Below are 8,258 nucleotides of genomic sequence, written 5' to 3'. Positions count from 1 at the left end.
GGGGCACTCGGGCACCCCTGCCCGCCGGCCACTGCGTCTCCGGGGACCCTGAGCCAGCACCACTTGGCAAGGGTATCACCCAGCCACTCGAGTCCCTGCGGTCAAGGGCAAGACGCCCTGCCTTGGTGTCTGCCCGGTGCCGGAGGGACAGAGACCGCTGCCCCCTGGCAGGTGGCCGTGCACCTGGCAAGGTGGCTGGCTGACAGGGTCCCTGCCGTGCTGTGTGGGCCCAGCGGGTGACAAAGTTCTGTCACCCAAACCAGCCTGACGGGAAACAGGCAGAAAGAGATGAAGCAGGTTGGGGGGTCGGGGTGGGGGTGGGCTGCAGAGTTTCGAGCCTGGGATTTGACCGGTCCGGATTTAAATGACCCCACGTGGGGCTGGTCTTAGGAGGTGGACTCAGGGGGCCCTGTGGGAATCCCGGAGGAGGCCCTGGAGACTGGGCGGGGCGGCTGCGTGCACCGGTCAGCCGGGTGGAAATGCCACCCTGAGCACCTTTCAAAGGACCAGGAAGTGTCACAAGCAGCCGATGCAGGTGCCGCCGTCTGGGTCACCACCACTTGTTTTGCAGTCCCCAGGCCTGGGTGACCGGGTGAGCTGAGCCCCCCACCACACCCCTCGGCCGCACAGGCGCTTCTGGGGGTGGGGGGGTGGGCTGCAGGACACTCCCAACCCCCACCGGTCACCTGGCCAGGTGCGCAGAGGCCCCCAGGTGCGCAGAGGCCCGTGCCCTGCCCGAGGGCTCCAGGCAAGGCCAGTGTGGGCCTGGGCTCGAAGCGGCAAGCTGGAGCAGGGAGCAGGGAGCAGGCAGGAACTTGCCCAGGGCCAGGCCTCTGAGAGGGTCAGGCCCCCTGGTTCCCGGCTGCAGCGGGCTCGCCCGCCGTGCTGTGTCCACAGTCCACACCGTGGGGGCTGGAGGGAGCGAGTGGCCGTGGCTCCTGACGGGGCAGCGATCTCGTCATGAAGGCCCCCCCTTCATCCAACCCCACTCACCTGCAAAGACCCCCGCTCCACACACCAGCCTGTTGGGGGTTCCGGCTTCAGCATGTGGATTTGGGGTGGGGTGGGGGGAATAATTCAGTCCATGGCACTGAGGTGAGGAGAGAAAGGCCATCTGGGGACGTGGCATCAAGCTGGTGGCCTCTGGGGCCATGGGGTGCCCGAGGAGTTCACGCAGGAGGGAGACCGGGGAGTTCACGCAGACCCCTCCTCCCCACTGTCCCCAGGGCACCGGGCCCAGTGCGACAGCGGGCCCAGAACTGTCCCTTGCAGCTGCAGGTGGCTCAGAGGGGCCGGGAGGGGCTGCCGGGCGGCACAGCAGCCCCTGCTGCCAGATCGAGAGACAGTGGGCAGAGGCATTCGGAAGCCCAGCCCCGCCCAGCCAGGGCCAGCAGCTCAGGCACTTCCGGGGCGCGGCCTGGCTGCCTGGCGCCCATCGCTGGGCATGTCGAGGATTTATGAACCCTTCACCCTGAGGTCTCAGCAGGGGCGGGGGCAGACGCGGGGGCGGTGAGGAGGGGAGCGGGCTGAGACCCCTCTCCTCTCTGCAGGCACGAAGGTGCCCACTTTGCCACAGTAAATGCCAAACTAAATGTCACAGAGAAGATTCCTGACTCAGGATCTGGCCCCAAAAGTGCCCAAAACATCACATCCTCGGGCCCCCTGCATGACCATCATCATCACCCCTGCCCCCAGCCCGTGGTGACCATTGTCATCACCCCCTGCCCCCAGCCCCCCAGTGATCATCATCATCACCCCCTGCCCCCAGCCCCCCAGTGATCATCACCCCCTGCCCCCAGCCCCCCAGTGACCATCATCATCACCCCCTGCCCCCAGCCCCTTGGTGACCATCATCATCACCCCCTGCCCCCAGCCCGTGGTGACCTTTGTCATCACCCCCTGCCACGAGCCCCCCAGTGATCATCATCATCACCCCTGCCCCCAGCCCGTGGTGACCTTTGTCATCACCCCCTGCCACGAGCCCCCCAGTGATCATCATCATCACCCCCTGCCCCCAGCCCCTTGGTGACCATCGTCACCACCTCTCGGCCTCAGGTGGTCCACGTGGGAAATGGGAGGTGGGATGTGGGGGTGTCTAGACTTGGGAGTGAGCAGGGCCTGGGCGGTGGTCTCAGCCCTGCCCCTCTGTATCCAGGGAGGCCAGCGGTTGCCCCCAGGAGGAGGGGCCTCTTGCCCAACGATGGGGCTGCGGAGCTGGAGGTGGCTCCGCGGGCGCCGAGGCCCGTCCTCTGCCAGCCGGCAGCCGGACGCCCCAGCGCTGGCTCCAGAGCTTGTCTCCAGCTGCTCCTCCAGCTGTGCTCGGAGAAAAACAAGTTTTCCGGAGCCCAGCTGCGACCATTGTGCAACCCTGCGGAGCTGTCAACACCGCACCCCACCACCCGTGGCTGGGCTCACGGCCGCCCCACCCTGCCTGTGCTGGAAGCTGTCCATGGGTGCTCACTAGGCAGCACCTGCAGGGAGAAGCACCCCGCTTCGGCCTCAGGGCCCCTCCACGGGCACCTGGAGCTTGCACAGTCAGGGCCTGGAAGGGCCTCCCGGTTCCCAGGCCCAACGCCCCAGAGGACAGAGGCGAACACTGAGTCCAGCCAGAAGGCCGGGGGTCACACGGAGCGGGTGGCTGGCCTCCAGGGCAGCAGGGCTGGGCTGGGGCGGACAGCTGTGGCCACAGCTGTGGCAGCGCAAACATCCGCTGGCGCGGGGCAGGCTGGGATCTCCAGGACCGTCCTGTGAGCAGCCGGCTGAGGTCACAGCATCATCCTTCCAGAGCCCCTCCCCCCGGCGCCTCGGGGTGAGTCCACAGCAGGATGACCCATGACGGCAACTCTGGAAGGGGTTCTATTTGAGGGACTCGGCAGGGGCACCTGGCATCGCTGCCCTGGCCTTGAGCCATGCGGGCAACCGGGGCTGGAGGCCCACCTGCCCACATCTGCCTCAGCTCTGTGTCCATAGACAGGGTCCTGCCTACAGCCCCACCATCCTGCAGGCAGCAGGACACTCGGATGTGCCCCCCACTCAGAGCCCGGATGGCTGCCCTGCCCTAGGCCCTGGTCACCAGGCCTCTGGGGACCCACTGCTGCTCTCCAGTCCCCTCTCCAGTCCCCCACTTTGTACAAACTGCTCCCTGCACCTGGACCCTCTCCCAGGCTCCCTGCGCCTGCCTCATCCCCACTGACCATGTCCTCCGTGGATGGGCTGAAAAACAGCCCCACACATGTCCACCTCATAACCCCTGGGACCTGGGAGTGTGGCCTCCCGTGACCACAGGGACCTTGCAGCCATGGTCAGGGGAAGGGTCCTGAGATGGGAGGTTCCCCTGGGTTCTCCGCACGGCCCTGTGTCACCACGGGGTCCTTGTCGGCAGGGGCAGGCGGGTCGGAGGAGGAGACGTGACTGTGGAAGTAACGGGTGGGTGACACGAGGAACAGGCGGAAGAATATGAGGACTGCTAGAAGCTGAGGAAGGCTGTTGTCTTCCCGAAGCTCATGATCTATTCAAATGACATTTAGATGCGCGATCCAACTGGAAGTGACTCTGGTTTATGGCATGAAGGTCAAGTTTCGATTTTTCCTCCGGACATGTGGATATCTGATGGTCCCCTAAACCATTTATTTCCTCCTGTGTCATTAACCAAGCTCCCGTACACGTGTGCGTCTGTTTCCGGACCCCCTTTGTCCTAACCTCTTTCTCTCTGTCTTTGCCCCAACACCACCCAGTCTCCATGACTTAGCTCCATCACAGCTTTTGTTATTTAGTACAATTGAACCTCCCAAGTCACCCTGTCCCTGCAAGGGTGCTGAGCTAAACTTGACTGTTTTTTCTGGACATATTTTATTTTATTTTATTTTATTTTTATTTTATTTATTTATTTTATCCTCACCCGAGGACATTTTCCCCCTTTTGTTCTGGTTGAGTGGGAGGGAGAGACAGGAACAGAGAGAGAGAGAGAGAGAGAGAGAGAAACATTGATGTGAAAGGGACACATCGAGTGGCTGCCACCCGCACAACCAACCAGAGCCGGGGACAAACTGCAACCGAGGTACATGCCCTTAGTGGAAACCGAACCCGGGCCTCTCAGGACTGCAGGTCGACACTCTAACCGCTGAGCCAAACTGGCCAGGGCTTTTCTGGACATATTTTAGAGTAAGTTGATCAAGCGCCACCTCTTACGAATTTGGTTACAAAGGCATTGAATCTACAGATCAGTTTTGAGAGAGGTGACATATTTATGATATTCAGGCTACCAAGATACGAACATGGGTATTCCGCCCTTACCTCGATTTTCATTCATTTCTCCAATAATTTGCATACTTTTCTGTGTAGATAGCTTATATGTGATATTGTGCATGGGTCAGACCCTCAACCATGGAGCCACATCGGCCGAACATAAATACTATCCTTTACATTTTTTTAAAAATTTTCTAACTGTCATTGATATTTTTTCTTCTTAATTTTTAATGATTCTTCTATACTGGCCACCTTCCAAAATCCCTTTCTAACAACGTATCTACAGATTCTTTTGGATTTTCTGCATAATCAATCACATTCTCTATAAGTACCAAGTTTTTATTTCTTCCTTTCTAATCCTAGTACCTTTTGCTTTTTCTTGCCTTAAAGCCTCTAGTTCAATGGTGTGTAGAGTCAACGGTAACACGTCTTAGTCTTTGTCCTGATTTCGAAAGGAAAGCTTTCAACATCTCACTATTAAATAAAACATTTGCTGTAGGTTTTTTGGTTGTCACCCTTTACTGGCTTAAGAAAGTTCCCTTTATTTCCTGGTTTGTTAAACATTTTTATTATGCATGAATATTGAATTTTAACAGAACCTATTTCTGCTTCCACAAAAACAATTAAATGATTTCCTCCTTTGTTCTGTTAACACGGTAAAATCCTTTGGTATTAAAATATTGTATTAACCTCGCATCACTGAACAAGACCTAATTTGACTCCGAAGTAGTATCCTTTTAAAACAGTATTGCTACTGTTTTGTTCGAGATTTTGGCATTTATAAATGCCAACAGGTCTATAATTTTCCTTTTTTCCTAATGTTTGCTACAAGATTATCCTGACCTCATTTTATGACTTGGGCATAAAATGTTTATTCTTCTTCTGTTCTCTGGGAGGGTTTGTACAAGACTGGCATTGTCTCTCTCATAAACAGTGGTGGGGACCTCGCCCACCGGCCCGCGGCCTGGCACTGTGGCTGGCCCCTGTAGGAGGTTGCCTCTGGATGAGAGCACATGCGCCGTGCTCCTGCAGGCCTCTCTGTATTGTATTTGGGAAGGAAGCACTGATACATTGGGTCATCCAAGGGCTGGGCCATGCTCTGGCCCCCGTCTGCGCGGGAAGTTGCCGCCGCCCCCAGAGGTCCATGTCACCCACGACGAGAGGCGTTTGCTATTTTGGTTTCTGGGAGCCGGCCTGTTTATGGATGGGATCCAAGTTGGCCATTATCTTGACAATATGTTTGAGTTCAGAGCTGAATGGGGTCTAAAAATAGTTCTGGGAGAGGTGGCTGCTGAGGCTGGTATTCTGCGTGGCCAGCAACAGGTCTGGAGGCTCGGGCGGGCCCAGTGAGAATTCGGGGGAGCAGTGGGAGACCCTGCCTGCTGGACACCATGGCCCACCATCTGGCCACGCCCCCTCTCCCGGCCAAGTGCTGCCAGCTCCAGGGGGTCTTCTGGGCCTCTCGGCTGGGGGTGGGGATGGGGGTGGGGGTGGCTCCTCCCTCCTCCCACTGTCAGATTGCCGTCTGTCTTCCCCATGGGACCGTGAGCTCCCGCGAACAGGGCTGGCTTGGTCTGAGTCACCTTCGCTTTCCTCGCAGTTGGTCTATGTGCTGAGTGAAGACTTTGAGTTCAAGCCCACCTGAGATCTCACCTTATCTCTGCCATCCCCAGCTCCGTGACCTCAGGCAATCACTCTCCCTCTCTCGGCCTGTTCAGTTATCTGCGCCCGGGAAGCAGGACAGCAATCCCTCCTCACAGCGGTGGTTGTGACTCAGAATTTCCAGGTGCCCTCCTTTCTTGTTGCCCTTGAACTCCTGTGCCCACATGATTTCTTCACCTGGAGCACCTGAGCATGGGATCATTGGCAAAAATAATGGTGCATACATCAAAGAGGTTTCATTAGGATTAAATGGGATAATTTGTGTAAATTTAAAACTCTGCGGGGTACTTAATGAGTGTCCCCAAGATATTAGCAGTCATCATTATTATTACCATCATTATCATCATCATCACCACTATCATCTGATCATCATCACCATCATCACCATTACTCACCACCATATCACCATCACATCACCCACCATCATCACCATGACCCCTCCATCTCACATCATTCACCAGCAGCACACCATCAGCATCACCTTACCACTAGCAGCAGCATTCCACCATCCACATCACCACCTCCATCATCACCATCACCACCATCACCATCACCACCATCACCATCACCACCATCACTATCATCATCACTATCACCATCGCCATCCCCATCACCATGATCACCATCACCACCATCATCACCATGACCACCTCCATCATCACTATCATTACCACCATCATCACCATCATCACCACCATCACAATCCCATTACTATCACATGCACCATCCATCATCATCTCATTATCACCATCATCACCACCATCATCATCACATCATCACCCCATACCACTATCACCATCATCACCACCTATCATCACCATTACCCTCCTCATCACCATCACCACCACCATCATCACCATCACCATCATCACCACCATCATCACCATTACCATCACCACCACCATCATCACCATCACCATCATCACCACCATCAGCAGCATCACCACCACCATCATCATCATTATCATCGACTGTAGCAGCATCACCTCTACCACCACCACCACCATCATCATCACCTTCATTACTATTCAAGAAGAATACACTTACGTCACTACGTAGAGAAATGCTGAATTGCTGAAGACTTTGTGGGCAGCAAGGGAGAGAAGGCACATCACAACCTGACAGCAAACCCCTCCAAGATCCCTGCGGTCCCGCAGTGGGGTGGGTTCCCTAGATGTCCCAGCTTCACTGGAGGGCCTCCTTCCCCTTTGACCCTCCTGCACTTGCTCTCCGCATGCTGTTCCTTCCCCTCTCCGGTCTCCCGGAGGCACTGGGTCCAGAAGACGCTCTGGCCACCAGGTCTCTCCTGACTCAAGCATGTCCAGGTGGCTTTCCCTCAGAGAAGCCCAGGACACTCAGTGGCTCCCACATACTCCACTGTGCTGCATGGAATGCACACCCAGCCCCAAGCTAAGCTCCTGGAGCTCCGGTCTCAGCCGAGCCTTCCAGAAGAAACTAGCTCAGGGCTATCAGAGAGCTGGCCTCGTGTCACAGGCCCTAGGGGCATATCCCAGAAGGAGGCTGAGTGGCCTTGAGGTGGTCAGCCTCCTTGTCCTCACCTGTAGAAGGGGGTGGTAACGTCTGTCCCCGAGGTCCTGGAAAGATGTGTACGAGGCAGGCTGGAGAAGGTGTCCACAGAGCTCCACTTGGAAGGGCAGTCCCCGCGAGTCCCTCCAGTGACACCATGAGGGTGGTCACAGCCGGTGTCGGCCACACAGAGCAGTGGGCAGGCCTGGGGATCAGGGACAGTGAGTGACAGCAACCACAACCGTTCTACCATCACCCGGTAAGCTTAGAGGGAGGGTAGGTCCGCCGCAGGCTGGCGCGCCGGGACCCGGGCCGTGCACACACCGCGACGGGCGACCTCCGCACGGGGCAGCTTGGCTCCATCTACCAGAGATTTGAATGCTCACCCCGGTGACCCAGCAACTCTGCCCCTGGAGATCCGTCCTGGAGAAACACACGCCTGCTCACAGACACATACATGCTCATGGCCTGCTCCACTCCCACGCTGAGGGAGGGTGACCTTAGGAAGACTGTTTTCACGTCCCTGCTCCTGCCTCTGGCAGGTCGCCCCACACAGATGCCCTCTGTGGCACTCGCCCTGGCAGGAAGACCCCTGGGCAGGACTCTGGCACCCGCCACACCCGAGGGGCTGTGCTCCTGGAAGTCTCCCCACACCTCTACCCCCAGACTCGTCCGGGTCGGCGTGGATCTGTGTCCTCCCTCCTCCAGCAGGCTCAGGGGGGCCGTCTCCCTGTGGGCCAGCCCCTCTTCAAGCCCCTCACCGGGTGGGGGCTGCGTGCTTCCCCTTCCCCGGGGACACAGACACAGTCCCAGCCAGCTGTCCC

This window comes from Molossus molossus, unplaced genomic scaffold, assembly GCF_014108415.1.
Source record: "Molossus molossus isolate mMolMol1 unplaced genomic scaffold, mMolMol1.p scaffold_m16_p_1, whole genome shotgun sequence".
Classification (NCBI taxonomy): Eukaryota; Metazoa; Chordata; class Mammalia; order Chiroptera; family Molossidae; genus Molossus; species Molossus molossus.
The sequence above is the reverse complement of the archived record's forward strand: the minus strand, read 5'-3'. Positions refer to the sequence as shown.